This window comes from Cervus elaphus, chromosome 31 (assembly GCF_910594005.1).
Source record: "Cervus elaphus chromosome 31, mCerEla1.1, whole genome shotgun sequence".
Classification (NCBI taxonomy): domain Eukaryota; kingdom Metazoa; phylum Chordata; class Mammalia; order Artiodactyla; family Cervidae; genus Cervus; species Cervus elaphus.
In genome coordinates this window covers 11794612-11819585 of record NC_057845.1, presented here as the reverse complement: position 1 = coordinate 11819585, position 24974 = coordinate 11794612, and the positions used below count along the sequence as shown (strand labels likewise).

The 24974-nt window shown below is 41.6% G+C and overlaps 2 long non-coding RNA genes across 2 annotated transcripts; one reads left to right on the top strand and one right to left on the bottom strand.

The window, feature by feature from the left end:
- Positions 1 to 24937, top strand: LOC122687494. Its single transcript, XR_006339157.1, has 3 exons — positions 1 to 19; positions 19849 to 19855; positions 24819 to 24937. It is a non-coding gene; the product is annotated as an uncharacterized LOC122687494 (long non-coding RNA).
- On the bottom strand, positions 17104 to 21144 carry LOC122687493. The gene is made up of 3 exons (XR_006339156.1): positions 20498 to 21144; positions 17877 to 17949; positions 17104 to 17378 (listed from the first exon to the last, which is right to left on the bottom strand). It is a non-coding gene; the product is annotated as an uncharacterized LOC122687493 (long non-coding RNA).
- Positions 24938 to 24974: the final 37 nt, after the last annotated feature.

The following is a 24974-nucleotide window of genomic DNA, read 5'->3' as shown; positions in this document are numbered from 1 at the left end:
TAAAGAATCCACCTGCAATGTGGGAGACCTGGCTTCAATCCCTGGGTTGGGAAGATCCCCTGGAATAGGGCATGGCAGCCCACTCCAGTGTTCTTGCCTGGAGAATCCCCATGGACAGAGGAGCCTGGAGGGCTGCAGTCCATGGGGTCACAAAGAGTTGGACACGACTGAGTGACTAAACACAGTAAACAATAATAAGTGTTTTAAAGGAGAACAGAGAAGTCTCTGTAATTTGGAAGAGACGGGGGTAAAATGAGGGTAATTAAATTGACAGAGCTTCACACAGCCATGTGAGTGAAAGCCTTCTGGTCAATGGCAGGTGAAAGAGAGTATTGATCTTGGCAGGGAAGCTGCAGTGAATTCTGATGATCTTGCTGAGAATCATAATTTCATAGCTCAGTGAGATTAGTATAACAGGGGAGTTGGAAGATACATATATAAATCTTTAGAAGAAAGAAGTTATACATATTTGAAGATAGTGGATGGGTAATAATAGGACTTCTAAGCAGATTGTAACATTTTCTGCAGACTATTGAACTTTTCCCTATCCATGTTGAGGGGATTTTTTTTTTCCAAATACACCATCACATCTAATCTTTATAAAACATGGACAAACCTCTGCAGAAGATCAGTGGTTGCTTCACCACTTCCTTGAAGACAAGTACATATATACTCACTTTTGTTGACAGCATTGAGACAAGTCCCCGTGCCTCATTCCATCCTGCTTCCTCAATTCACATCCTTTCAACAGTGGAGCCGGCCAGGAATGGGCTTGAGTTTACTCTCCATACTATTTACATAGGATTTACATCCTATTTACATCCTATTTACATATAAAGGCTTTTCTCCTGCATGGAGCCAGTTCTTCTGTGAGTACGATTTCTCTACTTCAACTGCTTCAGCGCTAGCTGAGCCTTTCCTTCGAAGCCTTACCTCTTCATGTGAATTCTCAGCATATTTTCCTGCTTATGTGTTATTCCAGCTGCAAATTCATACAGCTGTGTCCTGTGGAAACATGTGTTCACAAAACTCAAACCCAGAGAGATACAAAGAAAGAATACATTAAAACAAATTTTAACTCACAGCTAATTTTCAGAAAATTGACCTTAATAGAATGTTAGGCTTCCACTGGGTATTCAAATAATTGGAGCAAAACCTAGTATTATGCAGAGGTTTATCATAAAGAATGCCAACCATCAAGTTAAGTCCCTGAATGATAAGAGCTTCATACAAGAATACATTGTAGTGGTATGATTAAATTATTGTCATTCAATGTATTTCCTGACACCAACATGAAAACAGACTATTACTGTGCAGTGGAAAACTAATTTATTTTGCTCATTGATAGGATGGACCAGTATTTATCTTCATGGATCTGTACTGAATAGTAAGTAATTGTAAAAAATTTTAATGCCATTGTAGCAAAGAAACACTCCAAGATAAAGAGAAAATGCCCTGCACCAAAAATCATTCTATCTATGGAGCCACTGCTTGGAGAAAGACCAGGAAAGTGATCCTCAAAGTTAGGGTCCTAGTCAAGGATCACACTTGTTTGGGACACTGTATGTCCATGACAGCATCTTTGGGTGGATATCTCATAGTAACAAGAATAATCATAATCATTGTTAATTCTAAAAACTGATTGAAATATGTGTGTCATATGAATCATTGTGGAGATGTCATATATTTAAGCCAAATCAATTATATAAACCATATATTTTAAAATATAATTAAAATTTGTTTGAAATTAGGACATTTTTAGAATCAATTAACCATTTTAAGACTACTAAAATGCTAAAATGATGTATGCTCATTGTATAAATACATGCTCACTATGAACTCTGTCTATTGAATAAAATGTAGCTATTTTTTATTTTTTTGCCTTTTACCTGGTGACTTTGGTTTAATATTCTTCAAGAGGGAGATGCGAAAAATAACATAAACTAGTGACATGTTGGGGTTAGAATGGTTGAATGTTTTGACCGTGGCTTCCATTATTATTTTAAGTAAGTGTATCAAGAAGTGTCCCTTAAAATAATGTATATCAAGCAGCATATAGCTGATATAGATCAAGGAATTTCATCTCTTGTGTCTATGAATAGAAATTATTTATAAGAAATAGGGTAAAAGAAATTTTCTACATGCCCCTAGTGTCCTTCCCCACTAGCCAGCCATGGACCTGAGATGCTGTCGTTGTAGATACTCCCTCTGGGTGCTGCTTCCATAGGACCTGGTAGGATCATGGGTGAAGTGTCCCCAGCATACAACCTGATATCCATAAGCACCTGGAATTCAGAAATCTCATCTTGTACTATTTGCTATGTTGCTCAGTCATGTCCAACTCTTTGCGGCCCCCTGGACTGTAGCCCGCCAAGCGCCTCTGTCCATGGAATTTTCCAGGCAAGAATACTGGAGTGGGTCACCATTTCCTTCTCCAGGGGATCTTCTGGACCCAGGGATTGAACCTGCATCTCCTAGGTTTCCTGCATTTACAGAAGGGTTCTTTACCACTGTCGCCACCTGGGAAGCCCCTTATGATACCAAGACCATGTTAAGTGCACTCTATGCTCAATATTGAAAAAGTGCAATAATGAAATTTTTCATGGCCTTTGCAGTTATAAAAACACTAAGATGGTGGCTATGGGCTAAAAGAAAAAAATATTTTTAAGGATTGGGAGAAAGAATGAAAGGGCTTTCTGCATTAGATAAAGTTCATTTATTCATTCATCAGGAATCTGTTAAGCTTATGATATATGTTCTCAAATAGCAAATTTATAGTTGCTACACAAGATGGATGGGTGCTAAACCAGCTGAAGCTCATGGAGCCTGATGTTCTGTGGTACTCATAGGAAAGCCTGCCCCAGAGGCATGAAACTACTTCTTTACTGGTAGATGGTCACAGTTGCAGGTTCCTTAACTGACCCTTTACTGCCCAGACCTGTTCTAGGATCCCTTGTGCCTCACCTTCATCCAGCAATTAAGATGCTATCTGGCACATTTGGAGGTCTCTCTTACCCTCTTCCCACAGGCCCCCCAGCATAACTGCCATCGCCTATTCTGAGTGGCTCATGTGAACTCATCTTATTTTAAATATCCCCTCCCCACCTGTGCACCTCCTGCAAGTTCCGTTGTTGTCAAATTTCCATTATTCTTTAGAATCAATACAGGTGACTGAGCCTACCCTGCGTGCCTGAGTGCTAAGTCGCTTCAGTTGGATGTGACCCTTTGTGACCCCATGGACTGCAGCCCACCTGGCTCTTCTGTCCATGGGATTCTCCAGGTAAGAATACCGGAGTGTGTTGCTGTGCCCACCTCCAGGAGATCTTACCAACCCAGGGATTGAACCCACATTTCTTATGTCTCCAGCTTTGATTTGCAAGCAAGTTCTTTACGCCTAGCACTACCTGGGAAGCCAGAGCCTACACTCTCAATTTAACCCCATAGACGGGATCAAGAACATAGGTCAAGAACAGTTGTGCTAGAGGAATATGGCTGAAGATATGGTGCGTTCATTGAAAAGAAACTCACCAATTAAAAAATGAGACTCTTAGCAAACTAAGGCAGAAACTCTCAACCAGAAACTCTCAAGACTGGGTCTCAATCTTGGCACATTAGAGTCACCTGTCCATAGTACTTCCCTGCTGGCTCAGATGGTAAAGCGTCTGCCTACAATGCGGGAGACCCGGCTTCAATCCCTGGGTCGGGAACATCTCCTGGAGAAGGAAATGGCAATCCACTCCAGTATTCTTGCCTGGAAAATCCCATGGACGGAGGAGCCTAGTAGGCTACAGTCCATGGGGTCACAGAGAGTCAGACACGACTGAGCAACTTCACTTTCATTGTCCATAAGGAAAAAGACAACAAAACAAAACACCACACTTAAATCAGAGTTTTACTCCAGAAATTCTAACTGAATCAGTCTGGGGTATGTCCTGGACACAATTTTTTTTTTTAATGCTTTCTAGGGGATTTTAATGTATAGCCACCAAAGTCAAGAGCTACTGCTTTAAGCAGAGAATAAAACAAGTTAGAACGTTTATCCTTGGGCATAAGTTTAAAAGGCTTGAAAATGTAAAAAATATAAAGATACATTGATAACGAGGTGTATGTGTGTGTGTGTGTGTGTGAAAGAGAAAGAGTGAAAGCAAGGCAGTACAAACTAAGCTAAAAGGATGTGGTATAAATGGCCTCATAGCTACACTTTTTTAAAAAAGATTTTCCTAGATTCTAGCAATGGAATTATCATTATCTCTGCTTTTCTTCAATGTATCTCTGGAGGGTTGACAGATTTGACAGTTCTGATTATAATGGCCCTGGTCTATAACATTTCACTGCTTTTCCAGTATTACAAACATAGCTCAGCTCATGAAGTGCCTCTTCCTTCCCTCTCTGCATCTTTCCTGAACTCCCCACTGCAGGTCCAAGTAGTGTTTCTTGTTACCCTAAAGAGCCCACTTCCAGCCAAGACTGTGACACCAGCTCTACTTTCTGGGGTGGTTTGGAATTTACTTGTGGTGAGAACTAGTTCCAAGATCCAGGGCCCTGAGGCCAACCTCAGCTGCTTGTGTAACTCCAAATGTGTTGCAGCTTTAAAAATATCCAAGCCTCTAAATGTTAGCTGATTCCTTAGAACTGGGCTTCTGTCTTTAATCCAAATTTGCGGTGTCAATCCCTCCAGCCAGAGACCTCCAGGAGCACAGGTGTCATTGGACGAGCTGGGTTTATTACTTGTTTTGGTGAGAGGGAACACATGCCATAGGAAACCATGGGCCGTCTCTGTAAGAGGACATTAGGAAGGTCCTCTTAGAGGACCTGGGCTTTGGGTGTTCTGAAGGCGGATCTAAGAAAGCAAGAGTTCACTCCAGATTGGATGCTGTCAAAAAGCAGGGCGAATTTTATAATCAGTTATCAAGAAATCTTATCCATAGAGATGGCAGAATAGTAAAGAAATAGAAGCCATTTATTTTGGCCAGAAAAGAAGGTGTTTGGATTTTATGGGTGATAGAGTAACCTCAATTATATCTGTGCTTATACAGGATTATGAAATAGGCTTGTTTTGTCTCACTTATCTTGGTCTCAGAGTAACCTTGTCTGAAATTGGTATTCTGTGAGATTGTTGATGTCCAGTAGGAAAATAACATGACCTGGCTGTGTGTGCAAGGTCACCCTCTGGATGTTAGGCTCCGCTTATTGTTTCTTTTTCTTTTCTCAATAGTCTGCATGGTTATTCTGCCCAGAATCTCAGTTTCTTGCTACGCCTAGGACAGGATCAAAACCCAGGTATGTTAGGGCAAATACTGTCCTCATTTCTAGGCATCCTTTTTACAGATCTTGTGCGTGCTCAGTCATGTCCAACTTTTTGCAACCCCATGGACTGAATCACTGCAGATGGTGACTGTAGCCATGAAATCAAATGACACTTGCTCCTTGGAAGAAAAGCTATGACCAACCTAGACAGCATATTAAAAAGTAGAGACATTACTTTGCCAACAAAGGTTTGTCTAGTCAAGGCTATGGTTTTTCTAGTAGTCATGTATGGATGTGAGAGTTGGACCATAAAGAAAGTTGAGCACCGAAGAATTGATGCTTTTGAACTGTGGTGTTGGAGAAGATGCTGAGAGTCCCTTGGACTGCAATAAGATCAAGCCAGTCAATCCTAAAGGAAATCAGTCCTGAATATTCCTTGGAAGGACTGATGCTGAAGCTGAAACTCCAATACTTTGGCCACCTGATGCGAAGAACTGAGAAATTGAAAAAGACCCTGATGCTGGGAAAGATTGAAGGTGGGAGGAGAAGGGGACAACAGAGGATGAGATGGTTGGATGGCATCACCGACTCAATGGACATGGGTTTGGGCAAGCTCCAGGAACTGGTGATGGACAGGGAAGCCTGGTGTGCTGCAGTCCTTGGGGTTGCAAAGAGTCAGACAGGGCTGAGCAACTGAACTGAAATTGAAACATAACATTTCGGGTTTCCCAAGTGGCTCAGTGGCCCAGAATCTGCCTGCCAATGCACGAGACATAAGAGATGCTATTTTGATCCCTGGGTTGGGAAGATCCTTTGGAGGAGGGCATAGCAACCGACTCCAGTATTCTTGCCTGAAGAATCCCATGGACAGAGGAGCCTGACAGGCTACAATTCATGGGGTCACAAAGCATTGGCGTGACTGGAGCAACTTAGCATGCATTCATGCACATAACATTTCAATGAAGCATGAAAAATGAAGGCGAATCATCAGCCTTAACAGTTGCCTAATTATCCTGACCAACCTAGCTTCCTCCTCAAAGGGAAAATGTCCTCTGATTCTCTAATATAATCACATATTTACCCAGGGATGTTGGATGGCGATGTCATGTATGTGTGTGTTTAGTCGCTCAGTTGTGTCCAACTCTTTGTAACCCTGTGGCCTCTAGCCTAAGGCTCCTCTGTCCATGAAATTCTCCAGACAAGAATACTGGAGTAGTTTGCCATTTCCTCCTCCAGGGGATCTTCCCGACCCAGGGACCGAACCCGTGTCTCCTGCGTCTTGCGCACTGGAAGGCAGATTCTTTACCACTCATGCTCCCTGGGGTGTAGTTGACTCTCTGACATAATCTCATAGTTACCCAGGAATGTTGGATGGTCAAAAGGGATATTAAACAGGAAGACAGTAATAAAAATGTATATAATGGGAAGAAATGAAGGCCATGTTAGAATGGTCCCTGCAAAGAGAGAAGATGTGAAGATTTTTCCATCATTGTGAAAAGAAACTCCGAAATGCAAAGAAAAGCCCAAGTGACTTGCTCAAGGTTACCCGGGACCTCGGGGCAGAATGAGGTGGGTGGATTCTTTTCACACTCTATCTACCAGGCGGTGCCATCTCAGCAGCAGTCTACCTGCAGGCTGAAGTCTTCCTGTAACAAAGTGAGCACTATGCTACCGCAGAGACTTGAAGACAGCAGAATCATCATTTCAGGAGAAAGATTTATAGTGGTACTTAATGAATCTGAGTAGTTGTTTTTTTATAAGTACATAAATGTCTTTAGTACAGAGGAACAGAATTCAGTTTTGATAGCCACCTTGCAAATGTTGACTGTAAATGCTTTGTTAGTGACAAGTCTAGCTAAAAGGGAAATAGAATATTTATGAACTGCCATGAAAAAAATATCTTTGCAAGATTCACATTTGGACTACAGTAAATGTGGCCTGCAGTAAAAGTGATCATATAGATTATTTGAGGGAGCTTTTTAGGGACTGACTGGTGTGGTGATTCTGAGAATTCCCTGTATAAAGTCAAATTGGGAGGGTAGGCCATGGTGTGTTTACATAGGAAAAGCCATTTCAGTTTTTAGGATATTATCTAAAATGTACTAAATGGAGATTATCACTTGCTTAATTTTCTTGAGAAATCATTGACATAGGACAATACAACAAAACAGCTCTGGTCAATAGTTAGATTGAAAGCCAGAGGAGTGTTTGAGAACACACACACACGTACGTAAAAATTCTACAGTATATTCTTAATTACTCTCTTTATACAGATTTGAAAGAAGATAAGGGTAACTACTATTATAATGTAAAAGATTAGACCCATAAATGGCAAGATCATAACAATTCTAGCATTCTACAGAGCCAAAACCAAAGTACATATGAATCGCATCTTTTCCACTTTATCAGATCGTAAATCACCAACCACCACCAATAATACACCTGATCTAATGCAGATGTTTGTTTTAACTTCTATCACATTACATTCTGTCTACCTTGAAATGATGATTGGCATTCTTTATGAAGTCATTAGATTAAACCAGAATCACAAGCTTCTGATGACAAGCGGATGGATATTTGGGACCAGGAGGAAATAAATGATGATAGGAATGTTTTTCTGTGCAGACATAGTTTAGGGAATGTTTTTGTGGAGAGCATTCTTCACTTCCCCTAGTGAGTCACCTGACCTGCTACTTCTTCATGTAGGCAAATGCACCATGGCTCAAAATAATCATGACAACCTTCCACCCCACCATGGCCAACCTTCATTTCCTGCTTTCTTGTACTCTCCCAGGACAACTGCAAGAAGAGTAGAGAAGCTTGTTTACTGATGCTCCACAACGTCTCCAGTTAAGGTGTGGACGAGGCGTTCCAGTGAGCAACTTGGCGCCTCACTTCTATAAATGCCGTGTGTGTGACTAAGGCATTCTTGAGACAAGTCCAAAACAGAGCGGCCCTCATCAGTGTGGTATGATCCATGCTTTGTTTGCCAACGCAGACCTTGTTGGGGCCTGCAGCTTCCCACTGGCTGTCTCCCCTAACCGTCAAGCCCCTTCTGAAACAAGCTTTCCCCTGTCAGGAGGGCCAACTTCTCTCATCCTGGGGTCTGCCATCTTGCCCAGCCTTTATTCTTACCAGCTGGTTTTGACTGTGGCAGAAACGTTGTTGACATAGCAGATGGTCTTGATATTTCGGCAAACCAGCAACATCTTTGCCATTTCCACCCCCATGCTCTTGGCTACTGTTTCCCCTTTCAAGTGGTTTGGGTCATTTTTAGAAAACCTGTATATTCTGATGATTTAAATTTCTGAACAGGAACCCTGCACTGTATAACTACCTGTCTAGAATACAGACAGAGGCAGAATACAGGGCTCTCTCACAGAAAAACCCATAAGCTGAGATAAATTTTGTTTGGAATGATGGGTTCCTAAATGAATTAAAATGAGCAAATAGTGAGTAGACTTTAATGATTTGAGGTATGAAGTGCTGGGGCTTCCTGGGTGGTGCTAGTGGTCAAGAACCCGCCTGCAGGAGACAGAAGAGATGCGGGTTTGATCCCTGGGTCAGGAAGATCCCCTAGAGGAGGGCATGGCAACCCACTCCAGTATTCTTGCTGGAGAATCCCATGGAAAGAGAAGCCTGGCAGGCTATGGTCCATAAGGTCACAAAGAGTTGGACATGACTGAAATGACTTAGCACGCACACGCACACACACACATGAAGTACTAAGCAGTGAGAAGTGACTGATGGATCATGCTAGTAGAAATGGAGTCTAAAGTTTGTGCTGTTTGAACTGGTTTTTAAAAGTAATATGCCATTGAAAATGTTTATCCTTATTGGACTTAAGAGGACTGGAGAGAAGGGTAATTGGGTTAAAGACTGTTCCCCAGCAGTAACCGCAGAGCCAAAGCAAAATGAAGGTGCTGTAACAACTTGATGATCTGAGACTCAATCCAACCATTCTGAAAAACCAAAGCAGGCTGATTCATTCTTCCCTGCTTGCCCCATGCAAGCAGGCAATGTGAGCAGCCTCTTAAACTCACTGACTAATGGTATAAAAACTGCTGCTGCATTCAGGCTATATCAGTACAATTTTGGAAAGTGCTCCTTCTCCTGGAAAAGGACTGCACAGATGGGAAGCAGACATGAGTAATGGTGGCTCCACAAGGTTGAGCCAGCTTCTTGTGAGTCAGCATCCCTCCCAGGCCTGTGGGACTCACCACTGGAGATTGTCTCTTGGGTTGGCTAATAAAGACGGGTGAGGACCCCAGAAGGTCACAGTCAAAAGATAGTTACTAGGTACCAGCCTTTTCTTCTCATGATAGTAGTGAAGATCATAACAGCAGAGAGGTTTTAGCTAATAAATTCCTCTGAATGCCAAAGGCAGAGTCCTAAGGATGAGCACAGAGCCATATGGATGGAGGAACTGTATAAAAAGGGTGGGAGGAATTTGTGAAGCTGAACATGTGGGATGTTCTAGGTAGGGCAAGCCGAATGAAGAAAACCAATTTGAAGGTGAGGAATATGAAGGTGGGATGGAAAGAAGACACCAGAGCAGAGAGTGCTGCTGGCTCCATGGCTCATCATGAGAGTCTGGGGGCGGAAGAGTATTAGGTAAATGATCTAATTTCTAATTCCTCTCTGTCCTGATGATAACATTACCAAGGTCTTCAAGTAATGCACTGCTTGGATTAAAAGATTCACTTCATCATGGAAAGCAGCTCACTCAACAAAAAGTGAGATTACCCTCTGGTAACCCTACCATCAATCTGGCTTATGATCTCTAAGCACATAAGAACAAATATAATTGAGAATTTAGATAATGTGAAAAATATTTAACAGCAAGATAAGTGAAAGTGAAAGTCGTTCAGTCATGTCTGACTCTTTGCAACCCCATGGACTATACAGTCCATGGAATTCTCCAGGCCAGAATACTGGAGTGGATAGCCAGGGGATCTTCCCAACCCAGGGATCAAACCCAGGTCTCCTGCATTGCAGGCAGATTCTTTACCATCTGAGCCACCAAGGAAACCCAATAACAAGATAGGATGGCCACAAAGCAACCAAAGCAGACACAGTCACAGAGTTGGAATACAGGAGAGGTGGTGGAAGGGACGGTGGGGGAGGGGGGTTTAGAATAATTCTAAGGGTACCCAGGGATTTCTATTTTAAGAACCAGTCAAACCAGCCAAATACATGCCCTAAAGACAGCCAACATTCCATCAGTCACGCAGTGAAGTAGAGTTGTCTAGAATAGTTTGGGAGTCCATTTTAGAAACAGTAATGAAGTTTATAGAGTCAGGAAAAGAGCCCACAGTGGAGACCCTTCTCACCTGTGAAGACTTCTTACTCTTTCTCAAACTGCATTTGTTAATCAAATGAGACAAATAATTAAAAAGAGATTCTCATACAGTTTTTCTCTTCAATACTAGACAGGAACTTCAAGAAAAAGTGCAGAGTCAGCAAAGAGTTCAAATACAAATCACATTAAACACAGGAACATTAAAACAGAGGTCAAATTGATCTAGTCCTTCTAGGTTAGCCTCTGAATTCTTAAATACATATTCAGAGCAGATGTTGAGCCCAGCTGGGGATGCACAATGGCCTGTGATTCAGATTCTTACTGGGAACTGCAGAGCCCTTGACGCATTTGAGAGTAGTGCTAATTCCTAGAGTGTGTTTGGGTTTCAAAGTGTTTTGGAAACACTTGGTAAATCCTTGCAAACAGTATATGTGTATATGGGTGACTGTCCTTGAAAACAGGTATTCAATTGATTGCTTAGTGACTATGTTACCTGGGCATTTTTTTTTTTTCCTCAAGAGAAAAAAGTGGTCAAATTTTTAGGAAAATGTACTCCAAACAAAGTACGTAGTCTAGCACAGTGATGTGGCTATGGGTCTCAAATATTTATTGTTCTTTCCTAATGTAAAATACATCTATCCATACACTTTCCCACCTACTACAAATGGTCCTTTTTTGTTGCAAGGCTAGGAGAAGTCTTAGTGATCTTGTATAAAGAATAAAAATTAGACATAAATTTTAAACATTGCTTTAGACCAACATCTCAGTTAGGAGAAAGATTTAATATATGTGTTTTTCATAAAGAAACTTTCTTTGTGTTTAAAATATTTGATAAAGCATGCCACATATGAAAAATATGTATAGATGTATAGAGAGATTGCGTCATGTTAAAAATAGAATGAAGATAAATCCTGCCAATTGGGGATAGATTCCAATATTAGAAAAAATTGTTTTCCAAGCTTTCTGTGGTTGTATTTAGCAGATATCTCACCTGAGTTCTAAATTTATTTCTCAAAGCAGCTAAGCTGCTAGGGGAGAAAAATTATACTGCCAGGTAAGAGTTTATAAGGAAACACACACAGATGCACACCTCACAAATCACACTGAGTACAATTCCACCACAAGCCTACCACTAGATCATCCACTAGAATTTCAGGTGAGATGAGTAAAAAATGTTGATTTAAAGTGACTCTTTCAAAACCATAATGACTAATTAAAATACAGTTTAAAAATTCATCTTTCATGAACCTATATTTTTAGCCGACTTTAGTTATTGGAAATATCCATCTACCGTTCCCTAAAACTTCACCAAAACACTTTGGCTTTGTTTTACAGCAGACATTTAAGACATTCAATCATATTTGTTTTACTTCTGCCTTTTCCTTGCTCTGTTTCAAGGCAGAATCCAGGCTTTGAAATTTGTTGCTGCATGGATGATGTTAGCCTGGCAGAAAACACAAGCCATAGTAAACCCAAAGCTTCTTTTTTGTCTTATATAAAAAATCTCAGCCTTTAGAAATAATGGGGTGCCGGAGCTGGTGAGGAATGAGAGAGAGGATTGGAAGCAAGGAAACAGCTAAGTCAGAATTAAAAGGAGAGAAAGGACCACATGCTGCTGGTGTTAAGGACTCAATCCCTGCAGTCTGACAGCACCAGCAGAGTGGAGTGTCCTCAGAAATGAGGGACTCTGTTTCCGTAGGCTCACCCAAATCCGTACACCCTAAGTGTGACCCAGGGCAGGTTACAAGACACAAAGGACCATACTAAGCATACTCGAAAGTAGAGAGTAAATTGAAGGATCTTAGAAGGACCTTTCCAAAGATGAGAACTTGGTTTTATTCTTATTTTTGCCTCATCAGAGCCTCATCTGTGTGTGTATGTGTGTGTATGTGCACATGTGCACACATATTCATGCACACTTGGGGGAGTGGGCACTGGAGGCTGTGGTCAAGCATGGGTGGGAATTCAAAGATGGGTCACAGTTGAACTAAGTTGGTTAAAGAAAATAAAAATGTGATATTTCTCTCACTTAGTGTGGACCAAATTCACCTCTACCACAGATGGCCACTGAAGACTGTGTATAAAGAATGGAACCCTTTGGGTTGGATATAAAGGGAAGCCATTGGTTTTCTAGGAAGACTAATACATCATGCGTACTATGTTTTTCTCTCATGAAGTTACTCCATGTCAAACTGTGGGCCTCTTGTTTCCTACTCTGCCAAATGAGGTCATTTATTGTTTTGACACTTTCATGCCCTAGAGAGGTGCAGTGAATGTTACTCTTTGCTAAAACTCAAAACACACTGACTCACCCCCCAAATGTTTAACCAGTGTTTATATACTGTGTCTAGCATATACCAAACACTGACCTAGGTTTTGATATATCAAGATAAATGGCATACAGTTCGACTCCCAAGGCACTAAGAAGCCCTGTGTTGACAACCTGCTTCACTCCCAAATCTCTTATCTGTGAGGGAATCCTTCTATTTGACAGTGATCAGCCAACCAACAGTGCCATAGTTGACTGTTTTAGCCAAAAGAGTGTTCATTAATTAGTCCCACTCTTCTTGAAGATCAATTTGTTTCTGGGGCATATAATGCTTTCCATTATATCAGTGTCTTCATTATATCAGTATCTTCAGAATGCATATAGCATGTGTGATGAATATGAGCGTAGACTAGAAATAAGACTGTATTTCACAAAAACATCAGCAAATCTTTATATTTCAACATGGACTTCCATATCTACATGTAAGATTACATATCTACATGTAATATAATTTCAAGCAAATTTACATGACATGGATCGGACAGCTCTCAAATATTTGCTACACTGGTCAATATCTTGTCAGATATCTCTTCATCTTCTCATACATAGATGGAATTATTGTCATCTACAAGTAACTTCTGTTGTTTTTAGTCATACAACAATCTGCTTGGCATAATCAGAAGTGCCAGAAACTGGATCAAGTGGTAGGGGTTAAGAATGGAGGCCACCCTCTATACTTTTGTTAAATTTAATACCTTTTCTTGAGTATATAAGCATTTCTCTGGCTGTTTTCATTTAAAGAAATGCATTTGGGGGGGGGGAATATTTAGCTATGATTCAGCAATATAGAACATGCAGCAAAGTGCAGAGATGTTTTTTAAGTGATACACTAAGCCAGGTTTTTGCCCTGAAGACTTGATTTTCACTCTGCAGCATTTATTTCCTCTGTTTCAAGATGTCTGTAGTGGAAAGAACGACTCAGAGATTAAACATCAGTGTTATTCTAAAAGCAATCATCTGAAAAATTTACATCCTTTCTACAATGACTGCCCTGAAAAATGAAAACCTTGGTCACACAATTGGTTTTTTAGTCCTGAGAATATCAAACAGTTTGACAGACTTTCACTAAATTGACTGTTTAGTCCCTGTTGAACGACATGCCCCTTAGGTAAGACAGTCTGGGAAATCATTTCCAAAGCATTTGGGACTCACAGCTTTTTTCACCCCAATTTTCAGCACAGCTTGAAGATTATCCATTTAGCTACCAGGCATCTTCTAGGGTGCTGACTTTTCCATACAAAAGGTTGATCACCTCTTCATCTGTTGAAACCTTTCCAGAGTGGTACTCCAGTTGCTTATTGTAAGAACAATTGTCTTACAAATCACTTTCATTCCTTTAATCCCTGGGATTTCTCATTTCAGTACTAAACAGGGGTCAGAATGTTTGCTTCCATTCTTTAGCATTTTCATTCGCCTACAGTAACTGTTCAAAGGTAACAGATGTCCCCTGGACATCATTCACAGGGAGAAATTTATGATGTTGTGCATGACACTATGGTTCTGTGCCTTGCATGGTTACCGTAGCCCACAGAGCATCAATCTTAGCTGGTGATCAATACCTGGTTATGGAATAAATGAAAGCAGGAATGATGGAATGACTATAACCCAAAACATCAATCAGTAACAATAAGTATTGGAGTTCCTGAGTAATCAGCTACCCTAGGAATGACTTACATATTTTTACCAGATTTATTTTTTTCCCTAGTAAGAAATATTTTCCATTCCAGTGCTAGCCAACTTAGGCTATCCTATTGCTTCACCCAGTGCCCAGGCATAATATCACACTCTCAAAGGGACCGCTGAAGGGAGTTTAATGAAGAGAGCATGTATGATGAAGTGGGCAGGGTTAAGCAACAAAGGATAGGGCAATCCTTAGGGCCAGCAAAAGCAAGGCTTCCGAGGGATCTGGGTGGGGAGCAGTTAAGTTACCGGAACATAGAATAGCTCAATGAAAAGGGCTGCCCTGTAGAAATGTGGGGCCTTGGGTACAGGGTCAGAGTCTGCCTGTAATGATCTGGTAGGAAGGTAGCTGTTGGAATAAAAATGCTTTTTTTATTTTTCACTAATCTTTCAATTTCTTGACAAATGCCTTCCACTGGCTGAACTGAAAGTTGGAGGGCAGAGAAGGCTTTAGGTGAAGTCCTCAGAAGTTAAAGTCTTGGGGCTCAGAGCAGGATGGAGAAGAGTGGAGTGTGGATGGGGGGGTGCAAGCCAAAACTACCCAAATGCCTTTTCTACTAGCTGAGGTGCTAACTGTAATCTACAATGCATTGACACTTTCCTTTATGTCTGTATATGCAGGATAATAAAAAACAGGGAAAACATGAGCTTCAAATATGAGTCCCACAAAAAGAAAACAAAGTATTGCAACAGAATAAAACCCAGAACTATGTTCTATTTCAGATTTGTCATAGTATAATTGGTAGAAAATCAATATTAAACATTATTAATGTCCCTCAAATTTGATAAAAGTCTAAAAATTAGACTTCGTAAAAGTCTAAAAATATATTTTTTGTCATTTATATTTAGGAAAAAAGTCTTTAATTCTGCCTCCAAGGAATAAAGTTGTATTGGGTTGTCTAAAAGTGGAGACTGACACAGGGATTCTTTCAGAGAGTGATTTAGGACAAGTCTTCAAGGACAAAAAGAGCAGCAAGGTAGTGCAGGAGAAGCAGCTAAATGAAAGTGTGGTATCTAGCTCAGCCTGATTCCATGATGGGCTCTGGAGCATAAATGGTACCACAGAATTGTCCTGCGAGGGGAGAATCTATCCTTGTCTGTGTTCAGTCACTTAAGTCGTGTCCGACTCCTTGCGACCCTCTGAACTATAGCCCACCAGGCTCCTCTGTCCGTGGAATTCTCCAGGCAAGCATACTGGAGTGGGTTGCCATGCCCTCTTCCAGGGAATCTTCCTGACCTGGAGATCAAACTTGCATCTCCTCCATTGCAGGTGAGTTTTTACCTGTTGAGCCACCTGGGGTGCCCAGAATCCGTCCTTGGGAGCAAGATAATCTGGTGGTGGTGGAAGGACATGTCCTAGGCATCTCTGGGCGAGGGTGTTCCCCGTGGCTGACACAATTACCTATAAGAGGGGGCATCTGTGAACCGCTAGAAACTAACAGCAGCTGCTGGGGGATGGGTGCCCTGGCTCAGTAAAGGAGATCTGCTTGGGGTACCATCTACTGAATACATCTAAGCTTGTAGGTAGAATCCTGCCCACCTACGAATATTCCCAAATTCTAACCTCGGGGACTGAATATATCTTGTGACATACTACAGAACACAGTAAGTCATCCTATCTCTGAGAAAATCCTATAGAGCAATTAGGCAATTGGCAAAGATAAGTTCACTTGAAAGAGAATGCTAAAATAGAGATTTGCTTGCAAATACAGAAGTCTTCTCGAAGCTTCACATCAGAAATCCTCTCCCAATGCATCCTCTTTTATTCCCCCTTCATGACTTCTTCTAGCTCCTTTGTGTTTGTGGCACACACATAGGAATTGTTTTGAGACCCCTTTTTATCTGACTGTACTGTATACTAACATTAGCTGAGATGGTAAATGATAAAGTTTAATCAGGAATGACATGAAAAATACTTATAGCATATTTGTTTATCAATCAGTAATAGCCAACTGGAACGTACCATAAATGGAGTTGCCCTATTGGGCCAGGGGTTAAACTTTAGGTGTTAGGTCATTAAGAGAAGGGGCTGAGGCTGCAGAAGAGGAGTGGTAAGACCCTGGATTAGGGGATGCTTAAGGTATAAGCTGATTTTCAACCTGCTGAAAAATCTTTCATTATGATTATACCAGTTCCTACTGATTAAGTATCGACTGGGAGAATTGTTTCTGACATTATTTATTGTCATTCTTATTGCTGTGTTGCTTCAAGTAAAACATTAGTAACTATGGCTTTGAATCTGATGACAGTCCTGCAAGTGACCGAAGAAATCAGAAACTCCTAAGACCAATCTCTAAGACCATTATAACTGAAATTGTAACTTAACCTTCAAATCTAGATTCTCATGCATCTAGTATAAAACAAAAAGTTAAATGGGAACCTAGAAACATACTGTTGTAAGTCATTATTATACCTTTGGACAGCAAGTTGGATAAGAACTTTCTAATCACAACCTTGAAGAAAATGGATAGTAGGCTATCTTAGCTGATATGTAAGTGGTCAGTGCTTTTTCTATTCATAATGCTTTAAACTGAGGCACTTTAATGCACAGTACTGCTAATTTATTTTTTTCTGGCCTCATTTGTACAGTCTCTTAAAATCCATCACAGTTGGGAACAGTGTCTAGACAGTTATTATGATACAATCAGAAGGAAAGCTGGCAAACAAAAAAAGAGAAAGAAAGTGAATAGAAGTGCTGATTAAAATAACAGTACAGTTTATAGGAGGCGCCTTTTAAATTTGTATTTTCCAGGTTTAATCCTTGGGAGGCTCAGATCACAGTAAAATATTGTAGCACTGGAAGTCAGCTTCTTTTTATGTCTAAAAAAGAAAGAGTAAAGTTGAATTTATTCCTCCATAGAAAGATTTCAGCAAACTAATTAAATAAATATTATGGCAGTGCATTTGAATAGTTTTGTTATCAGTGAGGAAAGAAAATACTCAAATATTTTATGTCACTGTTAAAGAAGGGCAAAAAAGCCATTGCTGAATAAATGGTTTTGTCAAATCTATATCTGATTTGAGGCAGTCAACTTTTTTATGGGAACTAAAAAATGCAAAATACACATAATCCAGTCCCTGAACACCATCTTTCCTTTTGAGTTTTCAGGAGAACTCCCATTTCAGTTTTGGAGCCATCTGCTCTTGCCTTTTGCCACCAAGTATGTGGATAGATAATTTCTCAGGGTGCAGTTAAATGAACATGAAGAAACGGGTTCGTGCTATAAAGGGATGCAAAAAAGTTAAAGCATAAATGATCACATCTGTGCAAGGTATGGAGCAAGGGAGGAGACAGAAGCATGCAAATTAGCCACTCACTGTCAACACAGAAGTCCAAGTTCCAAGTAAATACACTGAATGGGACGATGATTTACAGCACACAAACTCATCCCTGTCAGGAGGGCAGAAAGGATAAATAATTGGTCAGAGGCATTCCTGTGGCATGGGAAAGCAAAAGCAACTCAGATCGATTCTGTAAACACAAAAGAACAGAAACATCCTAGCCTGAATGAAAGACTGAATACAACTTTCCAATCTTAGATTTGAATGACTCCATTTGCTAACAGCAAATTTCATTAAGTCCAAAGTATCATGATGGAGATCGTCCTTCCTCCACTGGGCTCATGGTTTTTGTTCTTGGGCTGCTGCATCAATTACCCCATCCCCACCCCTCGCCAGTAAAACATTGGCAGATGAGCACTGCAGCAACCCTTTTCTGGAAGGTGGGCTCCAGTTCCCTCATACGGGAAAGTCACAGGTTTGGCGAGGTGTGAAGAAATTTAATTTCACTAAAAGCCTATAAGCCAAGGTTGCATTCCACACAAAGGATGCCTTCTGGACGATTAATGTAACTTTTACATCCTCTTCAATTTGGCTTTAAAATATCTCTTCCGATGACCATAATTCTCAGCCTGAGAACTTTTAACATTTTTGGGTAGACTGTTTTAAGTGTTTTTCACCACTTCAGATGAATGTTGAAGAACTTCTTCATTAAGTCTTTGTCGTGGTAAAAAATCTAGTATAATGTGGCCTTTGTCCTAAGCATCTTAATTTTAGGATCATGTTCACCTTAGGGCACTGCAGTGTTTAGACCTCAAGTCCTAAGCTAAGGATTAACCCAGAGGCAGGAGCTTCCACTCCTTATTTCTGTATCCCCGACTGCCTCTCCTCTTCCTCATACCACCCACCTTCTACCTCTTTCAAGGCCTCAATCAATGCCCACTTCTCTCTTTAAACCTTTCTGAGTCATGCTAGTATTTATTAGCTACATTGAACTACTCATGATTGCATTTGGGAGCCTTCTCCTCTACTATAGGGCTGTGGTTTTTAAATCCTGGCCAGCAACAGCATCACTTGGAGGGCTTATCGAATACAGATGGCTGAGCCCTACCCCAGAGATTCGGATTTAGTCTGTGTGAGAAGGGGGGTGAGAATTTGCATTTTTAACAAGTTCCTGGACGAGGCTGATGCTACTGGTGTAGGGACCATGCTTCCAGGTTCTCTGCCATAGGCAAGCTCTTTCCTCCTCCTCTGCTGGCCACATTTTAATTCATGCTTCAAGTTGTTGTTTTCCAGTCACTAAATCGTGTCCAACTCTTTGTGACCCCATGGACTGCAGCACGCTAGGCTTCGCTATCCTTTACTATCTCTTGGAGTTTGCTTAATTCATATCCTTTGAGTCGGTCGTGTTATCTAACCATTTCATCCTCTGTCATCTCCTTCGCCTCCTGGCCTCAATCCTTCCCAGCATTAGGGTCTTTTCCAATGAGTCAGCTCTTTGCATCAAGTAGCCAAAGTATTGGAACTTCAGCTTCAGTGTCAGTCCTTCCAATGAATAGTCAGGGTTAATTTCCTTTAGGATTGACTGGTTTGATCTCCTTGCAGTCCAAGGAACTCTTGAGAGTCTTCTCTAGCACCACAATATGAAAGCATCAATTCTTTGGTGCTCAGTATTCTTTATGGTCCAACTTTCACATCTGTATCTGACTACTGGAAAAACCATAACTTTGACTATAAGGACCTTTGCTAGCAAAGTGATATCTCTGCTTTTTGATATGCTGTCTATATTTATCATAGCTTTTCTTCCAAGGAGCAAGACCATTCTTCATATCAGTTCCTCTAAAGCTTCCCCCTGGCAGAGTTAGGCTTCTCTCAGCCTGGACTGTTACTCACAAGATGTCCTATTTCAGTGAAGGGAGGGTAACTGTATTCGTTTTCTAGGGCTGCCATAATAAAGCACCATAGACTGAAGGGCTTAAACAACAGACATTTTTTCCTCACAGTCCTGGAGGCTGGAAGTTCCAGATCAAAGTGTTGGCAGGCTTGCTTTCTTCCGAGGCCTCTCTGCTTAGCGGGCAGATGACTATCCTCTTCCTGTGTCCTCACGAGGTCTTTCCTCTGTGTGATCCATCAGTGATGTCTCTCTCTGTCCTTCTCTCCTCTTCTTATAAGGATGCGGTCAGACTGGTTTAGGGCTCATCCTAATGGCCTCATTTAACATAATCACCTCTCTAAAGGCCCCATCTCCAAATACAGTCACAGTCTAACATACTTTGATTAGGGCTTCAACATATACATTTTGGGGGGACACAATTCTGCCCATAAGAAGTGGCAAATTCAGACATCTAAAGAAACCCAGAGAGTTATGCAGATGTATACGTGGGGTGGTATGGAAGATATAAGAAAATGGCTTTGCTGCCAGCAAGGCTGTGACCTTTCTGGAGGACCATAAACCTATTCACAGAATAGATACGGTGTTCAGACAGAGCGGCACTGTGACCACATTTGCGACAAGACAGGGCCATGCTACCCATCCAAGAATGACTAAGCGTCCTCCCCTCCCCACTCTACTGTTTACCCATGACAACTCTAAACCTCAATTTAACCCTCCCGCCTCCTCGTTATAGCGTAATAAGCTAATCAGTCATGAAAATACCCACCTCCCGACAGCCTCCAGTCCACCCCGGGTTCCTGGTTCCGTCCTCCTCAGACTCCGCCCACACAGGCCACTTCCGCAGGAAGTTCCTCCCTCGTGCGCTCCGTGCTGCTGCAGCAAGTTCGCTAACCAACTCTTTGACCCAGCTCTGTTCCCAGTGGGCTTTACAGACAGTGTGAAGGATGTGCCTGGCTTGAACCTCCACCATGTTTAGAATGATTCGCCCCTTCTAAAGGTGTACAGAAGAGACAAGACGAACGTCACCCAGAATACGTCACAGAAGCAGCCAGTTCGCAGCCCTTGCTCGAATGTTCGACTCTCCTCTGAAATCTGTTAACGTCTCCAGCTCAGCGGTTTTTCTGTTCCTTCTCTGACGCACCAAGAGTGGGGGTATGAAAGGAGAAGCAAATGTCTGCGTTGCCTCTCATAACTTACAAAGCATGCTTACAACCTTTGAATGATTCAGTTTCCACAACACACTGGTAAGCTAAGTACGCTAGATGGCGGGTAGGGGCGGCAATATATGGGTAGGAGGAAAAGAGGTACAAGCTATTAGGTATAAAAATAAGCTACAAGGAAATATTGTATAACATTGGGGAATATAGCCAATATTCTGAAATAACTATAATTGAGTATAACTTTTAAAAAATGTTAATCGTTACTTGTACACCTGCAATTTATATATTATACATCAACCATACTTCAATATAAGAAAGGAAACTGGTCCTTAGAGATGTAACTGCCTTGATCAATGGCACAGTAATGTGATCAAGTTCATACCGTAATGAAGTAAAAATTTGCTATACCACGTTATACTATGCTGCCTCAGCCTGTCAAGAGCGTGTAGTTGAGCAAAAAGATGTTCTCCTATGCCCTTGTGGTTTATGCTCGCTTCCCATCTAGACCAAAACGTCCTCAAAGTTAGAGATCCTGCTGAATGTTTCTCTAGCATCTCCCACAGCTGGATCCAGTGCGATGCTGAGCACATAGCAGACCCTCAACACAACAGGAAGTCATTGATTGAGTGAAACTTGCAAATATTTCACAGAAGGGGGACAAAGGGAAGACATTCAGTTCAGTTCAGTTCAGTCGCTCAGTCTTGTCTGACTCTTTGAGACCCCCATGGACTACAGCAATGGGACCATCTTCCCTGTCCATCCCCAACTCTTGGAGCCTACTCAAACCCATGTCCATCACATTGGTGATACCATCATTATTTTAAAGCAAAGCTGCCTTTCAATCTTTGTCTCATAATTGCAACACCAGAGGCTGTTACTTTAATTCTTCAAAGTGCTTGGCATCGAAACATTTTTCATGCTTGGCATTTTTTCTTTTCCTCCTATGGTTTCTGCTTTAAAAAAGGTTGGGGAGGTTCAAACTTCAATTCCATCTTTGCTTCCTGGAGTTGTATGGGAATTTAGGAAGCACGTGGAGAGCATGTGATGGACAATGTGATGTGCTATATCCAGATCTGTCTTTAAGGAAGAATCTACTGCTCTAGCTGCTGGGATGCTGTCAGTACCAGCCTTCAGCTGTCAGCTCTTCAGAGACTGCTGAGCCACAATAAGCTGCCCTGCCTGTCGATGGTACCCTTTCCTGGAGTAGGCCACATCCAGCGACTGATCAGGGAGGGTTTAAAGTTCTGGTCATCTTGGCCCAGCTCAGGACAACTCTGAAGACACATCTTACATCAGAACTGCCATGACATTGACTGAGGCTGTCATAGTCTGCGTCATGACTCAACTTCGGCCAAATCCTGCTTCTTTTCCTTCTTTGCCCAAGTGTTGAAACTTAAGGATCACCTATGTAAATATTCTGCACATTAAACTCTTAGAGCCTGCTTCCCAAGAAACCCTACTTGAGACAGAGAAGTTTGGTTGGGGAGAGGGAGTGCTTGGCTGATCCACGTGAAGAAGATGAACTTGCTGTGAACCCTCAAGAGCATAAATCAGTAGAATGTGTTTGGCTGTGGTCTGTTGAAGGTGACCACATTACAGTGAGAAGTTTGGATGACTTCTGTGGCTTTGCTAAGCACAAGTTATGCCTCCTACATCCTGAGGATGATGGAAGGGAAGCTTTCCACGCTGAAGGGGTCCCCTCAGGGCCTCTCAGGGTTTACTCAGCTGCTGAATATCTTCCCACATCTTCTTGCCTTAAAGCTAAGTAGACAGTTTATTTGCTTTTGCAAGATTTGTGTGACCTTGATCACTCTTAATCCAGTGAATGTGGAAGAAGTGCATCGTTATAGCCCTCATATCCTCCTAATGGTGCTGGAAATCTCTGAATTTCTGATTGCGTTCAAGACATTTTCACCCAAGTTCCAGCCTAGTAATGAAGACTTTAGGTGGACATTGGTCTGCTCTCTGAATCTTCCTTTCTTCCTGGAGCTAAAGGTGCAGGCTTTCTAATTAGCATCATTTTAGCTTTGTTGTCTACAGTGGCGGCTAGGAGCTCCATTTTCACCTGTAAGTGTCCTGTCACTTAGATGAATTTCACAGCACTCCTTGGCTCCAAGCCTCCCTCCAGAGTCTCCTCAGCAGGAGTAATTTGATACATTGGCTCAACAAATCCCATTGGCCCGGCCCGATTTGGAACTGAGGGTGAAGATGGTTTATAGTGGCAATAGCAACAGAAATGTCCTCTCCAAGACGGGCAAACCATTTCCTTTCTGCTTCAGTCCAATACTATTTTCCTTAATCTTCTTAATGCCTGAGAAGCTGCTGCTTCCTCTGTCCTTAAAGCTCTTTCCTCCCCTGAAGGTTAATGCACCAAAGGGAGAGCTGGCCCATTATTTCTGCTCCTTTGGGCAGGCACCCTATTTTCTTCACTTCCATTTGGCATTATGTTAAAATGGCTTAGTGCTGAAGCACATGATTCACGGTCACTGGATTAGGCTAAGGCCGCAGGTTGTCTCGTCAAAGGGTCTGTTAAGACAGAATAAGCCAGCCAGCTGAAACTGATGGCATCTCTTGTCCACTGGGTGGGTCTGATCATGACCCAGTAACATACTCCTCCAGTCTGTGCTCTTGATGGACTCTCTGTTGGTGCCTGCCTCAACTTTATTCCCACATTCCTCACATTTTTGCAGAGTTCGTCTCTTACCTTTCTTCCCGAGGTTCCTCTCTTTCCACCCTTCCTTAACTGCCCTGAAAGAGACCTTGTCTGAGTTTCTGGACCCCTGTCTAGCTGGTTGACATCTTCCGTCTCTGCATCCCGCCCTGTCTCAGGGAAGGGAACACTAGAGCTAGGCTGGGGTGAGTGCCCTCCTGAATCTTTAGTGACTTCAGCAAAATCTAGCCTGTTTGACTGTTTAATCAGTGCCTTCATTCTTATGTTTTAACAAACCTTTCCTGTTCAGAACAGTTCCTGAATTTAATCAAGTTCCTGGTTCTGCTGTCCCTGTCCAGCTAGTCTATATTTTCTCTGCTATCTTCTTGCATGAAGATCTGTTGTTGTGCTCTCCTGCCAACACTCTTGATGGAAAAAAGACCATCAGTTGGATATTATTTGTTAGTAACCACTCCTTCTAGGGTACTGCTATTTTTTTTTTCCAGAGCCATTTTTGGTCACTCTATAATAAATAGGATTTGGGGGGTAACTTTATGGTGGTCCTCTTATGTAGCATATGGATAAATTTAACTACAGAGCATTACTTTTATGATTTACAGTTTGCCCACTTCCAATTTTAATGAATTGCTTAGTTTCATTCACAAAGGGTATGTGCTGTTGAGATTTTTTAATTAATCATCTTTTTAGTGATCTTTTTTATGTTAGCTATTAATGTGTAGATTCAAATGAAAGTTGTTATGAAAGTTATGAAAAAGTCCCAGAAGGTGTGCTTCAGAAGAAATTGGAGCTGTGAGTGGAACATCTCTGATCTCCTTCTAACCGTTTGGTCAGGTCACTGAGAATACCGTCCTGTCTTTTTTGGCTATCTGGGCCTTACTTTACCTATGAACAAAATAAACATTTTGTATGAAGTGGTTCCGCATTTTGTATGAAGTGGTTCCTAAATTCCTTTTCAGATCTAGCATTCTCTGTCTCTGTGATAATGGGCAAAATGTTAATGTTTTGGGTTATTCCTTTCAAATCACATTTGGATATGCCATTTTGAAAAGCATTATAATTTCTTTTGTTCAGAAATATTTTTTCTACACCTTGATTAGAACTGCTTAAGGAGAAGTCTCTCAAATGAGACTCAGATGGGAAAAGAAAATTGGGAAGGGAGAACTGAGCCTTGAATAATTGGATGAACCCTTCTCAGATTGTGGCTTCCCAGGTGGTGCTAGTGGTAAAGAACCTGCCTGCCAATGCAGGAGATGTAGTCACAGGTTCAGTATCTGGGTTAGCAAGATCCCCTGGAGGAGGGCATGGCAACCCACTCCAGTATTCTTACCTGGAGAATCCCATGGACAGAGGAGCCTGGTGGGCTATAGTCCATGGGGTCACAGTCAGACAGGGCTGAATTGACTTAGCACACA